A 20025-nucleotide genomic window follows, 5' to 3' on the forward strand; every position below is an offset into this window, starting at 1 on the left:
GTTGAGTTTTGTATTATGGTTTAATTTGGTTATGTTACTTGTTGCAATTTGCATATGGAAAAACAAACACCTCCTTCCGATACAGTTTAATCCGTGTCTCTAGTTTATTGATTGCTAAGAGCTTTATATGCCATATTGTTGTATCTATACAGAATCTAGAATGAATTTTTTCTTAAATGAACGTTCAGAAGAGATTAAGTAATGTAAGACGAGTAGTTTCCTGTATGAAAAGATGAGCCGTTAGTGTTTTTATCTTCAATATTTTAGTATATTTAATAAAAAGCATTTTTAATAGTTTTAGTAATATACCTCCTTGTTTTACTGCAAAATATACCACTAACAGCATAAACCTTCTATGACCTGCAAAGGTGGGGTACAGGGTCTATATTTTTAATTCTAACATTTTATACAAGTGAACTTTTCCTGCTTTTCCATGTCAATGTATGTGGCATGTAATATTATTTACCATGCCTGTGAGCCATGAAACCTCTTAGATATATTTGATAGTGCAAGTGCTTATTCCTGAAACACAGTCTGTTAAATTCTGGCTAAAATATTCATACTTTGACCATAACTTTGCTGAATTTCTAAATCCAAAAGTATATTGGTCTGGAGTTTGTATTTTGTCTTTCAAAGTACAGTTTAAAGGACAACTTAAAACAGACCACATCATCTCAATAAAGCGGTCTGGGAGCAGTGGTCCTGTAGCTATAACCCTGTAATGTAAAACATTGCATATATATATATATATATATATATATATATATATATATATATATATATAAAATTTTAATAGATATGTTTACATTGCAGGGTTAAACACACCTCTTGTGGCTTTCTGCCAGACATCCACTGGATACATTTCCTATACAGTAACTGTAGGTGAGGGGGTACAGCAAAAAAAAAAAAAACGAACAGCTTGCTAAACCTACATGTTTCTTGTTTGCGGCATTTGCAAGCCATCTTTTTACAACCCAGCCTAGACTTTGTGTGTGTCCAATCACAGACTTCCCAGCATGGTTTAAACTCTTTGCAAGTTAGGTGCTCTGGGCACTTGCCTGCCTTTTAAATATAGCTTCACTGAGCTAAACTACCGGGAAATAACAAAAACAGTTGTCTTATTGAGAGCCAGCTGGTTGTAACACCGTTAATTTATAAAATTGCCAATTTCTGCTGAAATCTGCACTTTTTGTAAAATGGGGAAGAGAAAATACTTTTCACACACAAAGCACTTGGGCAAGCTAAAGTGATTTAGGGATCTGGAGTGTCCCTTTAAGGCAGTTAGCAAGGGCCAAAATGTCCAGTCGCCCACTAGCCATTGGCGAATGAAAATTCTACCTTGGCGATTAGAAATTTACCACTACCACCTGTGACTTGAACCCTACAGCCTGTAATGTTTATGCCTGTCTTGTAGATAAACCAGATGTTGTAGATAAACTACAGATGAAATGTTTATGCCTGTCTTCTAGTAAAATGTTCATCCTGCATATTAATGGTGATCTATAGCAGGGATTCCCAACCCATAGTACGCGTACCCCCAGGGGTACAATCCAGTACCACCGAGGGTAAGCAAAAAAAGTAAATCTGTAATGGCACACAGCACAAGTTGGGAACCTGGGTGAAAGGTTCCCACGTGGCCCATGCACATAGGGCCACACGATGGACATGTGCCATGAGTGCCCCGATCATGCGCTGTAGTCTTTTAGAGTGTTCAGACACCTTCTTATCTGCAAGCTGAGCTGGGAGGAAGTGAAATAGAGCCAGGCACTTCCTTCTAGCTCAAACAAACTCTATAGCGTGGGAGGGATGAGGGCCGTGAGCTGGTACTGCTTGACCCCACACGCCCACAATATCTCAACTCCCTTTGATTGCTGGTTTAACTTTTCATCTGCCCGCATAACGCTGTCACTTGCCAGCATAACTTCGCCTCTGAAGGCATAACCCTGCCAAGTGCACCTTAATCCCACCCTTTGGCTTTGTCTGCTCATTAACTCCCAACAATCCCAGACAGCAGAAGCCATCCTTTTGCTCCCATAAGGTAGGAAACTTGAGGGTATGTAGTGTTTGTATCAGTGTGTATATCTGTATGTCCATGTTTCGTATCTGCATGTGTGTCAGTGTTTCTATCTGTGTGTCAGTGTTTCTATCTGTGTGTGTGTGTGTGTCTATCTGCATGTGTGGCAATGTGTGTATCAGTGTGTGTATTAGCATGTGTGTCATTGTTTGTATCTGTATCTGCATGTGTGTGTGTCTGTGCAACTGTATGCATGTCAGTGTTTGCATTGTGTATCTGCATGTGTAGCAGTGTTTATCTGTGTCTGTCAGTGTGTCTGTATCTGCATGTGTGTCAGTCTTTGTGACCGTGTGTGTACATCTGTATGTGTGTATCTGTGAGCCTTTATCTGTATGTTTGGCAATGTTTGTTTCTGTGTATCTGCATGAGTGTCAGTGTGTGTGTCTGTTTATCTGTATCGTTGTGTCTGTGCAACTGTATGTGTGGCAGTGTTTCCATCTGTGTGTCTGTATCTGCAGGTGTGGCAGTGTTTCTATGTGTGGCAGTGTGTGTCTGCGCAACTTTGTGTGTTAATGTATCTATGTCTGGTTATCCGTATGTATGGCAGTGTTTGTATCTGTATAGCAGTGCGTTTTTCTGTATTTATCAGTATGTGTATCTGTGTGCCTGTATCTGCATATATGTCGGTGTTTCCATCTCTGTGTTGATGTATCTGCATTTGTGGCAGTGTTTGTAGTTGTGTCTTCTCCATCAGTATGTGTGTCAGTGTTTGTATGTGTAAGTGTTTATATCCATAAGTTTATCTGCATGTGTATGTCTGTATCTGTATCTGTGTCAGTTGGTTATTGTTTGGATCTCTATCTGTACATTTGTGTGTGCGCATGTGTATCAGTGTCTGTATCTGTGTCTTTGTGGGATTTTGTGTGTGTGTGTCTGCACTGTAAGAAGCATGCGGAACTTAGGCCAGAGGAAGAACAGGTGGAGCCTGGGGCAGAAAAAAACATCTAAATTTGAAATAGCAACTATATTATTAAACATTGTGCTAATATGAGGGGTATAATTTATGGAAATGGTCTGCCAGGGGGTACTCAAGTGAAACAAGGTTGGGAACCACTGATCTATATGATTACTGCATGTTAGACTTGTGCACAGCAAAGACAATTTAGTTTATCTATTCTTCTGGGGGAGAGGGCGGGGGGGTAATGTTTCATGCAATTTGGGTATTTTTCCATTTGAAGTTTTTGTTTTGGACGAACTTCCTCCCTGGGGAGGAGGGTGTGGTATGGATACAGAGGCACACTATAGTGTTAGGAATACAGTATTTACAGGCAATACGGTAAGACAGAAACAAGTAATTATTTCAAAAATAAAAATACATCTATGTAGCATCTATCTACCTATTTATTTAAAGCTTTCGTACAGAGTTTTATACAGAATGTCAAAATGTGATCAAATGTATTGTTACTGTCATATAGATATAAAACTAGATATATACTGATACCAAGGAGTAGAGAACCCCACCCATGTACTTTTGTAGTGATCTATATTTTGCTTGTATTGCTATTTAACTATTGTTTTTGTGATACCCTGTACCTAGCAATGTGTTCCTCCTGGGTCCCTCTCCCGCCCGAGCAGCTACCTGCCGTCAGCCCTCTCCTTCCCCCCCGCGGGTCGTGGGTGGCCCCCTGGTGGGTGGCCAAACCTGATCCAAGCCTCTTTTTATGGTAGCGGCGGCTCCCGCGTGTGTGAAGGTCGGGCAGCGTGGTTTTTGCACGCGCGCCCTTCCCCCCTTCTGTGTACTAATCTAACTTTGCTTGCATCCTGCCTCGTGCAGTGGCCATTTTCTCACCTCCCGACTGCGATTTTCGGCAGGGTTTCTTCCTATCCCCTGCTCTCAAGGCTGTTTAACTCTGGGTTCCCCTGGGCACACCACCTGTCAGGTACTGTATCATATATTCCATATGATTTTATTTTAGCGCATTTTCATTTTTTTCTTTATATGTTCTTTATGGGTTATTAAACCCTATCCTTTTCTTTCCTGTATATTTATCTAGTTTTTTCTCTCTATTGCAGGCATTTTTCCTCTCTGTCAGTTAACCTATCAGCCATATTATGCAGGCTAAGGGTGAAGGGTCTGAGGGCCAGCTTAATGACTTTCCTCAGGGGTTGCCTGAGGAGCATGTGGCATCTGAGGAATTTCAAGCACTTTTAGACTCCACAATGGCGTCTTCTCTCCAAAGGGCCTTTGCCTCTGCTATGGGAGCGGTGTCGTCATCGTTCTCCCAGGCGCATGCGCAGGCTCTTTTATTGCCCTCGGCGGCCACCACTGCCCTACTGGGTACGGGACCCCCTTCTGCCCCTGCCTCGCCCAAGGCCCGTAAGGCTATGGCGAAGGCCAAACACCTCATCTCCCACTCCTCGATGCAGGTTTCACATGCCATGGTGGACTCGATTGAGACGGTCAAAGATGGCGCGCTACCACCACACAAAAGAGCCCCTTCTCGGGCAAAAACGACCAGATTGTGGAAACGGGCTAGATCCTGTGAAGAAGGGTCAGTTACTGACCGGAGTGAGGAGACTGACTCTGAGGAGATGGATTATGCCTCCAAAGATGAGGCCGGCTCGGAGGAGGAAACTCCCCCTGCCGTGGCGACCCGTACTGGGGTTGCCGCTCCCACTCAGGGCACTGTCGCTCAGAGAGCGAGTGGTGACGTGGCCCTTCTGGATCCTCAGGGTAATCCCCTGTTTGATCCGGATGATCTGCGTCATCCCCGCTCTGCTCAGTGGGAACTCCCTGGGCATATTTTCCAATACATTGCGCATCGGATGTGCACTCCCCTCTCTATAGAAGGCCGCAGTAAACTGTGAGCTGAATACCCTAGGCCAATTTCTTAACAAGTCGGGCTGGAAGCCGAAAAAGGGCCTAGATTTCTCCCTGAGAAACTGCCAGGACAAAATCATGGATACTCTGGGGCCCTTGTCCAAAGTATACAAATTACTAGATTCTGCCAAGACTGGAGAATCAGAAATAGACTTGGACGTGGCAATAGGTTGGGTACAATGGGCTATCTGCCTTCTGGGCAACGCAAATATGGCCATGTCGGCCGAACGTCGGAAGGCTATTCTCCTTAAAATTGACCCCAAACTTGCTAGTATGGTCATATCGGAACCAGGTCCCTCGGCTAAGGGGATGTTGTTCGGTGCGGTGCCAACTTCATGAGAGATCTGGGGTCCTATGTTAAAACTTTCGCTGCCATAGCTAAAGCCCAGGCTAATATGAAAAGGGTTTTTTCCCCGAAGGTTTTTGGAGGGGCCAGGTGTAGCAGGAGCCGCCCACCCGGCCGTGGATTCCGGGGCTTGTTCAGAGCTAATCGAGACTTCTTTTTCCCGTCACAGGGCTTCCAAGAGCCCAAAACTCCTCCATTCTTTCCATCCAGAGGGAGACCCTGGAATTCCCGCTACCCTAGAGGTGCCATGTCGGGCAGACGCCCTTATGGTGTGTACACCTTTTTTCCTTCATGTTCAAGTGCGAAGGCGTGCAGATTGGCCCAGTTTTTACAATGGGTGGGCTGCCTTGACAGCAGACGCTTGGGTTCTTCCAAGCTGTACAGGGTTATAGACTAGAATTTGTGTCCATGCCTGTCCAACATTTTGTCCCCAGGGAATTGTGCCTGCCACAGGAGCAGGAATCATTGATCTCCACGGAGATCCAGGAGCTACTCGCCAAAGGGGCGCTCCAAGAGTTGCCGTTCACCTACCCGGGTTTTAACCTTTTTTTGGTACCAAAGAAAGGAGGCGGGGTGCGCTCCGTTATCAACCTCCCACCTCTCAATGCTTTTCTCCGGTACCAACATTTCCAGATGGAAGGCATCCACTGCCTTTGGGACCTCCTCCAGGCGTCGGACTGGCTGACCAAGCTAGATTTGAAGGACTCTTATTTCACGGTTCCTATAGCCGAGGAACCCTGTTTGGGTCACTCCTTAGAGACAAGGTTGAGGCTGGACGACGAGTCCAGAGATGAACTAATTTGGTGGCTGGCTCACATGGAAGCATGGAACGGCAGAGCCATCTTCGGATCGATCCCAGATGTGGTGATCGAATCGGGCGCCAGCTTACACGGCTGGGGTGCGCGTTGTGGCACCGTTTCCACCGGAGGCAGATGGTCGGACTTCGAAAAGACGTTGCACATCAACTGTCTGGAACTGTTAGCAGGGGCTTTTGCGATTCGCAGCCTTACCCCCGGTCGAGCGAACTGCTGCGTGATGCTCAAGATGGACATTGTGCGTTACATCAACCACCTAGGGGGCACAAAGTCACGCATGTTGGCACTCCTGGCAAAGGACTTCTGGCAGTTCTGTCTCCGCAACAACGTCTCAGTGAAGGCGGAACATATTCCGGGCCTGGACAACTCGACCGCCAATTGGAACTCACGTTATTTGAGAGACTCTGGAGACTAGCGCTTCGGCATTCATGGACCTGTTCGCATTCCGACTCAATGCCCATTTGCCGAGGTTCTACAGTTGGAGACCAGATCCGGCGGCTATTGCGACAGATGCGTTCATTCAGGATTGGCCAATGGCTCGAATGTATGCCTTGCCCCCGTTCAACTTGATAGCTCGCACGCTCTCAAAGTTGACCCGCCACGATTGTACGATGGTGTTGATCACTCCTCTATGGCGGTCACGATCCTGGTTCCCTCGATGGCTGGAGTTGGCAATAGATTACCCGCGGTTGATTCTGAATCTTCCGAATCTCCTGGTGGATCTGGATCTCCTTCTACATCTAATGGCATGGCTCCTTTCAGGAGACCTTGGACTATCTCGGGAGTTCCGCAGTCAACTCTCAACCTCCTCGACAAAGCATGCGCACCAGGCACTCGATCGGCCTACTGGTCCGCCTGGCAGATGTGGTCTGTTTGAGTCGGGGAAAGCGTATCGCACCATCAATCTGTGCTGTTCGGCTATTTTGGCTGGACATCATGGTCTGGATGGTTCACATGTCGGTCGGGACCCTTTTGTGTCGTCTGCTTAACCCCTTAAGGGCACATGACATGTGTGACTTGTCATGATTCCCTTTTATTCCAGAAGTTTGGTCCTTAAGGGGTTAAAGGGATTCGTCTCGCCAGACCACCTAGAGCTTGATTTGTTGCCTTTTGGGACGTCAATGTAGTCTTACAGTTCCTGTCGTCTTGGTATCCGACTCAAGATTTGACGCTGAAGCAGCTGTCAGCTAAGGTGGTTATGTTATGTTTGATTTCATGCAAGCAGGTATTGGATGTCAGAGTGCTTGACTGGAATGCCGTTAAGTTTACCCCGGAGGGTATCTCCTTTAACATCTCCAGAAGGACGAAGTCAGCTTAGAAAGTTTTTGTTTATCCTAGGTTCCAAAGCGTCCCAGCTCTCTGTCCAGTGGAGTGTCTCAAGACATATCTGGAAGTCACTCAGCTGTTACGTTCTCCAGAATTGTATCCTCTGTTCATTTCCATTTGCGCTCCACACCTGCCGGTATCTACACCTACGTTGGCACGTTGGGTTCGGGAACTATTGACATTGGCTGGGATTGACACGTCTATCTAGTGGTTCAACTTTGAACTTGCCTTCGTGTCTTTAATAAAATTCAAAAAAAACGTGAACCCAAGCTGTGGGGCAGCTTCAGGAGCACTGGAGATGGGTACTGCAGGGATGATTCTAACCAATATGGCAGACTTAAAAATTCAACTTTATTGTGGGCACCATAACCACTGTATGGTCCCAGACAGATATATACATATAGAGAAAGGAAACTTAATATCCCACAACCGCTATGAACCAAACGGGGAAAACAAAAGTATAATAGGTTGTACCTACAAAATGGCTATAGGAACCTGTGGAAGCTAGCCCTGCTGTATACTGCTTTTGAGTAGAGAAAAGCTGAGAATGTATACGCAGAGGCTGGGTAACAGGTATTGCACAGTGCAGACTTATGCTCTTGCTGGCAGCTGACCTCTACGACAGGGATAGGTGAGTGAAAAAGGCTCTAGAATGACAGGAACAGGTTGGACCAAACGGTTCAATCCAAGTACTGGAACACTGTGAGTCAATAATAGAGCACACTCAATCCTGTCTATAAAGGAATCAGATGTTGCCTTGGAAAGAGGCTATACTCCGTGCTGGAATTACTCAAAACGCCCTTGAACCGCTGGTGATGGCACAATCTACCATACAGGGAGAGTGCCTAGCGGTAACAGACTGTGAGAAGGTAGAGGGAGTTGGAACTTACTTGATAGCAAGGCCTCTAATCGGTGCCAATTGCTAAGAAGCCCCCCCCAAGAAAGTAAAATAAATAATAATAACAGTCTTGCTATAGAGCTTGTCGGTATAACAGCTGGACGGAACAAACTCTCCTATGTATGGAGAGGACCCAATATGGGTAGGGAGACACAGATGTATCCACACTTGGAACGTAAAAACGCTACCATTAGGTGCAGTAAAACTGTCTCCCAGTAACCCGCTAGCTGTCTTTGCTTTGTGTCAGCAGCTTGCCGGTGTGACAGCTGGACGAGACAAAACTCTCCAATATGGAGCAAGACCCGATGTGGGTAGGGAGACACAGATATATCCACACTGTTAAACGTAAGAACGCTACAGGTAAGTGCAGTAACGCCGTCTCCCCAATAGCCCACTTGTTGTCTTTGCTTGATGTCAACAGCTGGAGAGGCTTCTCTCACACTAGTGGAGAGGAGCTAAAGTAATTCACCTGTAAGGAGTAAAAAAAGATTCTGCACTGAAATGATTAGAGTAGCTGAAGAGCTACTTGCTAGCTCAGTAGGTGCTAAGGTAGTTTCCCCTGGTGATCACATCAAATCGTGTAGTTTAAAATAAAGAAGTTGGCGACCTAACGCACGTTTCGGCGCTGCTACAGCGCCTTTGTCAAAGGTGAGGTATGTACTGCTGCCTACAGCGTTTAAATGCCGATCTAGGCGGCTTTTGCAGCCAATCAGGACGATGGGCGTGTACTGCCTCCTGGTGTCCGATTGTGACATTGGATCTATAAACTGGATACACTATCACCCAAAGGCCTAAATGAAGGTTTCACCTTCACCCCGTTCATTGACTCTTGATTCTTCAGCACCTCATGTATATATGTATATAGATATGTAGTATTTTTGATTCACACCATTGGCCCCTCCTAAATAATTCTTTTATGCTTTTCGAATTAATAGAGTATTTCATCATGTACTTGCAGCTCCCATTCTATCACACTGAATCTCTCCAACCACGGCAGAGACTGTGAATAAGTGGAGTGACAGCGAATACAGCCAATCACAATCGGACACCAGGAGGCAGTACACGCCCATCGTCCTGATTGGCTGCAAAAGCCGCCTAGATCGGCATTTAAACGCTGTAGGCAGCAGTACATACCTCACCTTTGACAAAGGCGCTGTAGCAGCGCCGAAACGTGCGTTAGGTCGCCAACTTCTTTATTTTAAACTACACGATTTGATGTGATCACCAGGGGAAACTACCTTAGCACCTACTGAGCTAGCAAGTAGCTCTTCAGCTACTCTAATCATTTCAGTGCAGAATCTTTTTTTACTCCTTACAGGTGAATTACTTTAGCTCCTCTCCACTAGTGTGAGAGAAGCCTCTCCAGCTGTTGACATCAAGCAAAGACAACAAGTGGGCTATTGGGGAGACGGCGTTACTGCACTTACCTGTAGCGTTCTTACGTTTAACAGTGTGGATATATCTGTGTCTCCCTACCCACATCGGGTCTTGCTCCATATTGGAGAGTTTTGTCTCGTCCAGCTGTCACACCGGCAAGCTGCTGACACAAAGCAAAGACAGCTAGCGGGTTACTGGGAGACAGTTTTACTGCACCTAATGGTAGCGTTTTTACGTTCCAAGTGTGGATACATCTGTGTCTCCCTACCCATATTGGGTCCTCTCCATACATAGGAGAGTTTGTTCCGTCCAGCTGTTATACCGACAAGCTCTATAGCAAGACTGTTATTATTATTTATTTTACTTTCTTGGGGGGGGCTTCTTAGCAATTGGCACCGATTAGAGGCCTTGCTATCAAGTAAGTTCCAACTCCCTCTACCTTCTCACAGTCTGTTACCGCTAGGCACTCTCCCTGTATGGTAGATTGTGCCATCACCAGCGGTTCAAGGGCGTTTTGAGTAATTCCAGCACGGAGTATAGCCTCTTTCCAAGGCAACATCTGATTCCTTTATAGACAGGATTGAGTGTGCTCTATTATTGACTCACAGTGTTCCAGTACTTGGATTGAACCGTTTGGTCCAACCTGTTCCTGTCATTCTAGAGCCTTTTTCACTCACCTATCCCTGTCGTAGAGGTCAGCTGCCAGCAAGAGCATAAGTCTGCACTGTGCAATACCTGTTACCCAGCCTCTGCGTATACATTCTCAGCTTTTCTCTACTCAAAAGCAGTATACAGCAGGGCTAGCTTCCACAGGTTCCTATAGCCATTTTGTAGGTACAACCTATTATACTTTTGTTTTCCCCGTTTGGTTCATAGCGGTTGTGGGATATTAAGTTTCCTTTCTCTATATGTATATATCTGTCTGGGACCATACAGTGGTTATGGTGCCCACAATAAAGTTGAATTTTTAAGTCTGCCATATTGGTTAGAATCATCCCTGCAGTACCCATCTCCAGTGCTCCTGAAGCTGCCCCACAGCTTGGGTTCACGTTTTTTTCTATTTTGTACACATACAAGGGTTATGCCCTCCTGGGTCTGCAGACACACTCTAGTTCCCACCCACTGGGAACACTTGCACTAACGTGCTACTTTCTTTTAATAAAATTCCCAGATTTTACTATTAACATGACGTAAAGTCATAATTTTATTAAAGACATGGAGGTGAGTATTATTCCCACCCGCCCTCCCGGTTGTGGAGATGGTTGCAAGTGAAGGTTGTGTAGAAGATCGGTAGGTATTCTCCTTGGAGATTTCATATGTTTTATTATTTGTGAAGCAGGTGTGTTTTGGTAAATCACATGTTATCTTTAATGTCTGTTATATTATTTAATGATGATAGTGGGGATAACTTGCATTGCTGTTGCCAATATGTTATTATGCACATTACGGTTGGAGTTCAGAAATTACCATATTTTTCTCTGTCCCCTTTCTAGCTTGAATTTTCGTGTTTCCGTGTTGGTTTTGCTGTTGGCTACGTAAGCTTAAGTTGGTTCCTATATGCTGGTCTTCGTTCTCTGCAAGAAACAGGGGGATTGTGGGAGTCACAAGCCTGTTATAGTCACTTCCTGTGTTAGGTGATTGGTTGCTTGTGTACTGTACAGTTTTTTTTATTTTTTTGTTTATTTCAGTTATTTATTCATTGCTATCTTTGCTGCTGAGAGTAATAAAGAAAGAGATATGCATAATACTTGCCTCCGTGTCTTTAATAAAATCATGACTTTACGTCATGTTAATAGTAAAATCTGGGAATTTGAGGAGGCTATTGCACGTGTGAGAGTTTAACAATTTGGTGAACGGACGAGCTGGTGTTGTAATTTCACACAAACTAAAGGGACACGCCACTGAATCATGCATTTAATTATACATTTTAAATTTGTCGTATATCTTAAATCAACTTGCCAAAGCTGCTGATATCTTGTCAGCTAATGTGCCACCAGATAGGAGTGGTGAGTTTAGTATTGTTCTGATCAGTTTAATACCTTCCGCGTCTCCTATCAGTGGACGTGTAAATGGCAGCGATTTTTAATTGTGGAATCACCTCCCCTTTTTAGGCCAAGGTGGGAAGATGCTTAGACCACTGGTATATTGGTGCCATCTTGGAGGATTTTTTTTTGGTTTGGTTTTTGAAGCCACAGTGCTGCACCAGTGGGCCTAAAAATTAGGCATGTACACATGTCTGAAAAATTTGGTATTGTTTCAGCCGCTGCTGTAGCAGCGGCCAGAAAAATTGATGTTTGTTTCACAGGCAGAAAGTGCCCTAAAACATGGCGGCTTGAACCCTAGTTGGTGGCGGATAAGTCACGCAAGTCGAACGTCATTCAGAGCTAAAATACAGCAGCGTGGGGGGCGGAGCTTAACCAGCGAGCTAAACGGACGCCATCTCGACAAGCTCCCCAGTAAACGGGCACAATCTATTAAAAATCCCAACACCCTCAGCCGATCCAACCTCCTCCAGCCCCCAGCTGGACTCCCTACCTACTCCCGAGCCGATCGATGCCCTTCTTTGCGGCTTCCACGCAGCAGAAGCGGAGACGGAAGGTTGGGGCCTACCCCACGCTCACTATCCCAGACCTGGAGAAACTATTCGGCGGCTACGGAGCGCGACAAGCGCGGGACGAAGCCTCCCTCCAAAGGTCAGACCATCCGGCACACACACCAGCCATGGGCCGCTGCTCACAGCGTCCACAAGCCATAGAACAAAACCGGGACATAGGGACCATGCTTCAAAGGCCTGCTCCGGCTAAAACTACTCCCGCGGACACGCCGCGTACGGCGCCCCACTACCAACACACTGATCAACTGGAGGCAGAAACAACCTCAGAAGCCCACATAGGGCCACAACACCAACTAGACCCTCCAGCAGACATGACCCCAACATCCAGGCATGATTTTAAAAATCCTATTTTCGGACTTCCATAAAATCCTTGCGGCAGAACTGGCCCCCTTCAAAAAGGACATCACTGCCACTATAAACAGGGTACACACTAATGAAAAACACATTACAGACATGCAAACTCACCTAGCTGAGCTGCAAGAATCAATGCACCACCTTCAGGTGCAACAAAGAGCCATAATGGCACAGCAGACAACCATGGAGGAACGCCATCGGCGCACTAATATAAAAATTAGAGGCATCCCGGCAGCCATCTTGCCAGATGAACTACCGCACTACACAAGACGCCTTCTGGCCACTATTCTGCCTCACACCACGGTCAAGAAGATGGTCACTGAGGAGATCTACCGCCTGCCTACGTCCTCAAAGTTACGCTCAAACACACCCAGAGATGTGATACTCAGGTGCCCAAATGTACACGACAAGATTCAGGTCATGTCTGCATTAAAAGGTAAAACACCCCTGATATTTGAGGGCGCTAGCCTAACCTTTTTCCAGGATCTTACAAAGTCTACCCTCATGTGGCGCAAAACCTTCAGCTCCCTCATCAACAGACTGAGGGCAGCAGACATCACCTATCGATGGGGGGCACACGGATCCCTGGTGATACCACAGAACGGATCCCAACTCACACTTGCCTCCATGGAAGAGGCACCCACAATAATACAGGCCTTGGGACTGGACCCACCGACCGCCAACTCACCCTCAAGACCCTCTACTACCAATTGGGACCCAGAGCGCACCGCAACGTTTGTACCGCGGAACAGAAGCCCTCGGTCCTCGGACCCAAGACAGCCTCAAGGGACTGGCTGACAATGAGGCACAGTAGGGACACCTTCCCAGCGCTCACCTTTACCTCAGGTCTAAAGACTGCAAAGTTATTTTCATTGAAAGTTTAACATTTCTTATAGTACCCCATTGTTCTTGGGGGCAACAATATATATATATATATTTTTTTATTTTTTTTTGTGAGCCCAATTTTGGTAACCAAGTGCCGTTTTGGAAACGTTACCATAATTCCTACAGTTCGTACACTCAATGCGAAAATCACAATTGTTTGTTACCTTGTTCTTTCTCCTGAACCCTGTTTTTGAGCCGGTGGCTGTCAGTTTGTAAGGTCTCCAAACATCTGATAGAGGTTAAAGCCAAGCTCAGTGTCCCATGACTAGGGGACATTACCCTCCTAAGGCTGAATAGGGGCACTAAAATTTAATAAACACACCTCACTACTTTCAAGCTACAAAAGCAAGATTAAATGGTCTGACAAAATGTATATATTGCTAAAGCCCATTAAATGCTGACCTTATATAGATGACTAATCTAGAATACTGAACAGTAGCCGGCCTTTAAGAGGGCAGCATAGTAAAGGTACAGGTTGTATACGACCCATTACCTACCGTCAAAGTGTCCATATGGCAACGTACATTATTCTGCAAAGATTAGGGTTTGTCCTGCACTCTTAGTGGGTGTAGAGCTTTAAGCTCGAGGGTTTGTGAAGTCTAAAACGAGTCAAGAATTGCATACAAAAGCATAGGTCAGGAGAAACCTATCTAACTTCACACCATACCTGAGTTACAAAAGGACGTTTAAACGGTTTATTGTTTATGTTGTTGCGATCCCTACTAGAAGACTGACACACGTACAACAATCGACAGGCCTAACCCTGACATGGACCGTACTTGACTGACACCACAGGCTCAACGGGACCCACTCTCGCACGACTGGTACACCTAAGACGGGGACATACCACAAACGCTTAATGGAGTGACTGCTACACTCTTACCACGACCACCCCCCCCCCCCCCCCGCGACTCCCTAGGTTAGGAGTTTCGATCACGTGAGGCAGAGACCACACTCACGGCAGGAGGCTGCACTGGACAGCCCACACGCTTCAGAAGTCACTCACTAGTACACACCCATCAATATGCCCACGGGACACCATACCGACACATACAGGCACACCCAAGTGTCATAACCATGGAGGCACCACATACTCCATAACTACTTCACACACGGAACGCGGATACCAGCACCGAATATATGACTCAAACACAAAAATAACACAGGTTAAGCGGTTAATGACCTGGATCCAAGTTATTGCTTGTATTTTATAAAATTATATAATTGGTGCAGTCTCACAAGATGCAAGATAAATATGTTGATGCTATATACTGGAAATTATGACTTGCAATGTACTGTTTTACTGTCATGCAAAGCACCTCAAAAATAAAGAATTCAAAAAAAAAAATACAGCAGCGTGTGGACCATTTTTAGCCCAAGGCAGCTCATCTCATCAGGCCTTTTTTAATCGAATGTATCGCCCAGTGTCAGTCCCTTCGGGATCCATCCCTCATTCATCTTAATAAAGGTGAGGTAATCTAGACTTTTTTGACCTAGGCGACTTCTCTTCTCAGTGACAATACCTCCTGCTGCACTGAAGGTCCTTTCTGACAGGACACTTGAAGCGGGGCAGGCCAGAAGTTCTATCGCAAATTGTGATAGCTCAGGCCACAGGTCAAGCCTGCACACCCAGTAGTCAAGGGGTTCATCGCTCCTCAGAGTGTCGATATCTGCAGTTAAGGCGAGGTAGTCTGCTACCAGTCGGTCGAGTCGCTCTCTGAGGGTGGATCCCGAAGGGCTGTGGCGATGGATAGGACTTAAAAAGGTCCGCATGTCCTCCATCAACAACACGTCTTTAAAGCGTCCTGTCCTTGCCGGCATGGCCGTGGGAGGAGGAGGAGGATGACTTCCACCTCTCCCCCTGTTAGATTCCCGTTGTGCTGTGACATCACCCTTATACGCTGTGTAAAGCATACTTTTTAATTTATTTTGCAAATGCTGCATCCTTTCCGACTTGTTGTAATTTGGTAACATTTCCGCCACTTTCTGCTTATACCGGGGGTCTAGTAGCGTGGACACCCAGTACAGGTCGTTCTCCTTCAGCCTTTTTATACGAGGGTCCCTCAACAGGCAGGACAGCATGAAAGACCCCATTTGCACAAGGTTCGATGCCGAGCTACTCATTTCCCGTTCCTCCTCCTCACTGATGTCATTGAAGGTATGTTCTTCCCCCCAGCCACGTACAACACCACGGGTACCAGATAGGTGACAACGAGCACCCTGGGATGCCTGTTGTGTTTGGTCTTGCTCCTCCTCCTCCTCCTCAAAGCTACATTCCTCCTCTGACTCCTCTTCCTCACAATCCTCTTCCAGCGTTGCCGCAGGTCCAGCAAGCGATGCTGATAAGGCTGTTTCTGGTGGTGATGGTGACCACAACTCTTCCTCTTCACGCTCATCTACGGCCTGATCCAGCACTCTTCGCAGGGCACGCTCCAGGAAGAAAACAAATGGTATGATGTCGCTGATGGTGCCTTCGTTGCGACTGACTAGGTTTGTCACCTCCTCAAAAGGACGCATGAGCCTACAGGCATTGCGCATGAGCGTCCAGTAACGTGGCAAAAAAATTCCCAGCTCCCCAGAGGCTGTCCTAGCACCCCGGTCATACAAATATTCATTAACAGCTTTTTCTTGTTGGAGCAGGCGGTCGAACATTAGGAGTGTTGATTCCAACGTGTAGGGCTGTCGCAAATCAAGCGCCTCACTGGCATGTTGTTTCGCCGCTGGATATCGGCAAAGTGAGCCATGGCCGTGTAGGAACGCCTGAAAGGGCCACACACCTTCCTGGCCTGCTTCAGGACGTCCTGTAAGCCTGTGTACTTATGCACAAAGCGTTGTACGATCAGATTACACACATGTGCCATGCACGGCACATGTGTCAACTTGCCCAACTTCAATGCCGCTATCAAATTTTTTTTGTCACACACCACTTTGCCGATATCCAGTTGCTGCGGAGTCAGCCACTTTTCCACCTGTGCGTTCAGGGCGGACAGGAGTGCTTGTCCGGTGTGACTCTCTGCTTTCAAGCAAGTCAAACCCAAGACGGCATGACACTGCCGTATCCGGGATGTGGAATAGTACCTGGGGAGCTGGGGGGGTGCCGTTGATGTGGAGCAAGACGCAGCAGCACAAGAGGACTCAGCCAAGGAGGTTATGGAAGAGGATGGAGTAGGAGGAGTAGAGGAGGTGGCAGCAGGACTGCCTGCAATTCGTGGCGGTGTCACCAACTCCTCTGCAATGCCACGCATTCCTTGATTGTCAGTCGTCAGCAGGTTTACCCAATGCGCAGTGTAGGTGATATACCTGCCCTGACCATGCTTTGCAGACCAGGTATCAGTGGTCAGATGGACCCTTGCCCCAACACTGTGTGCCAGACATGCCATGACTTCCTTTTGCACAATCGAGTACAAGTTGGGGATTGCCTTTTGTGAAAAGAAATTCCGGCCGGGTACCTTCCACTGCGGTGTCCCAATAGCTACACATTTTTTGAACGCCTCAGACTCAACCGGATTGTATGGTAAAAGCTGGCGGGCTAATAGTTCGGACAAGCCAGCTGTCAGACGCTGGGCAAGGGGGTGACTTGGTGACATTGGCTTCTTACGCTCAAACATGTCCTTAACAGACACATGACTGTGGGCAGATGAGCGGGAACTGCTCAAGGCGGGAGACGGAGTGGCGGATGGTTGAGAGGGGGCAAGGAGGACAGCAGTGGTTGACGTGGCTGAAGATGCTGGACCAGGAGGAGGATGACGGCTTAGAGTAGGCGTGCTGCTTGTACTCATGTGTTGATCCCATAGGCGTTTGTGATGTGAGATCATGTGCCTACGCAAATCAGTTGTACCTAGGTGGGTGTTGGACCTCCCACGACTCAGTTTCCTTTGGCACAGGTTGCAAATGGCATCGCAGTTATCAGAGGCAGACACAGAAAAAAAATGCCACACTGCTGAGCTCTGCAATGACGGCATTCTGGTGGTGGACACAGCATGCGTTGATTGGCGTGCTGTCGGGCTGACCCCGGGTGCCGATGCATGCTGTCTGACTGTGCCACTAGCTCCTTGCGACGACCCCCCCTGCTTCCAACTCGTCTCCTCCTCCTCCTCTCTGTCTCCCCATCTGAACTTTCGCCCTGTTCTTCTTCTTGCCGAGCGGGCACCCACGTGACATCCATGGACGCATCGTCATCATCAACCGCTTCGCTTGTATCTGACAACTCAGAAAAGGAAGCAGCAGCGGGTACAACATCATCATCATCACACCGTACCTCCATGTGTTTAAAACTGGGCATTATTCTAGGGCAAAAGGGAATCACAGCACCACGACCACGACGGCCCCTGCGGGGTGGCCTGCCTCTGCCTGTCATTTTTTTGGGGATTAGTGGTACTATGCGTGCAAGCTACTGTGAGACCAGATATGATTGGCAATGTGAACTGTAACAGTTCTGCAGAGCACACACTGTAGGCCTGACACACCCGCTTGAAGACAAGTAACTGCTATTCAATCTATAACAGTGAAAAACAAATTTTGGTTTTAAAAGCACGCTATAGAGACACCAGATATGATTGGCAATGTGCACTGGAACAGTTCTGGAGAGCACACGCTGAAGGAAGGACTGACAGAGCCGCTTGAAGGACACTGACTGGCTGCTATTAGCTTACACTAGAAACCTTTTTTCTTTGTAAAAGCACGCTATAGAGACACCAGATATGATTGGCAATGTGCACTTGAACAGTTCTGCAGAGCACACACTGTAGGCCTGACACACCCGCTTGAAGACAAGTAACTGCTATTCAATCTATAACAGTGAAAAAAAAATTTTGGTTTTAAAAGCACGCTATAGAGACACCAGATATGAGTGGCAATGTGCACTGGAACAGTTCTGGAGAGCACACGCTGAAGGAAGGACTGACAGAGCCGCATGAAGGACACTGACTGGCTGCTATTAGCTTACACTAGAAACCTTTTTTCTTTGTAAAAGCACGCTATAGAGACACCAGATATGATTGGCAATGTGCACTTGAACAGTTCTGCAGAGCACACACTGTAGGCCTGACACACCCGCTTGAAGACAAGTAACTGCTATTCAATCTATAACAGTGAAAAACAAATTTTGGTTTTAAAAGCACGCTATAGAGACACCAGATATGATTGGCAATGTGCACTGGAACAGTTCTGGAGAGCACACGCTGAAGGAAGGACTGACAGAGCCGCTTGAAGGACACTGACTGGCTGCTATTAGCTTACACTGGAAACCTTTTTTCTTTGTAAAAGCACGCTATAGAGACACCAGATATGATTGGCAATGTGCACTTGAACAGTTCTGCAGAGCACACACTGTAGGCCTGACACACCCGCTTGAAGACAAGTAACTGCTATTCAATCTATAACAGTGAAAAACAAATTTTGGTTTTAAAAGCACGCTATAGAGACACCAGATATGATTGGCAATGTGCACTGGAACAGTTCTGGAGAGCACACGCTGAAGGAAGGACTGACAGAGCCGCTTGAAGGACACTGACTGGCTGCTATTAGCTTACACTGGAAACCTTTTTTCTTTGTAAAAGCACGCTAAAGAGACACCAGATATGATTGGCAACTGTCAAAGCACGCTGGCACAGGTCTGCAGAGCACACGCTGAAGTAGGCCTGACACTCAGACGCTTGCAGACAACTAACTGCTCTTCTATTACAGTGAAAAAAAATTATTTCTTTTAAATCTAAAGCTTAACCTATTGTAAAAAACAGATATGAGTGGTGGCACTGACTGTGCAAATGGGCAAGGCATCCAACCTGACACAGAAGCTGGCAGCCAGGCAACTGCTCTTCTATTACAGTGAAAAAAAATTATTTCTTTTAAATCTAAAGCTTAACCTATTGTAAAAACAGATATGAGTGGTGGCATTGGGCAAGTGGGCACAGTATCCAATGTGAACCTCACACAGAAGCTGGCAGGCAGGCAACTGATCTTCTATTACAGTGAAATGTTTTTATTTATTTTAAATCTAAAGCTTAAGCTATTGTAAAAACAGATATGAGTGGTGGCACTGACTGTGCAAATGGGCAAGGCATCCAGCCTGACACAGAAGCTGGCAGGCAGGCAACTGCTCTTCTATTACAGTGAAAAAAAATTATTTCTTTTAAATCTAAAGCTTAACCTATTGTAAAAACAGATATGAGTGGTGGCACTGGGCAAGTGGGCACAGTATCCAATGTGAACCTCACACAGAAGCTGGCAGGCAGGCAACTGCTCTTCTATTACAGTGAAATGTTTTTATTTATTTTAAATCTAAAGCTTAAGCTATTGTAAAAACAGATATGAGTGGTGGCACTGACTGTGCAAATGGGCAAGGCATCCAGCCTGACACAGAAGCTGGCAGGCAGGCAACTGCTCTTCTATTACAGTTAAAAAAAAAAAAATTTCTTTTAAATTTAAAGCTTAACCTATTGTAAAAACAGATATGAGTGGTGGCACTGGGCAAGTGGGCACAGTATCCAATGTGAACCTCACACAGAAGCTGGCAG

This window comes from Pelobates fuscus, chromosome 11 (assembly GCF_036172605.1).
Source record: "Pelobates fuscus isolate aPelFus1 chromosome 11, aPelFus1.pri, whole genome shotgun sequence".
NCBI lineage: Eukaryota > Metazoa > Chordata > Amphibia > Anura > Pelobatidae > Pelobates > Pelobates fuscus.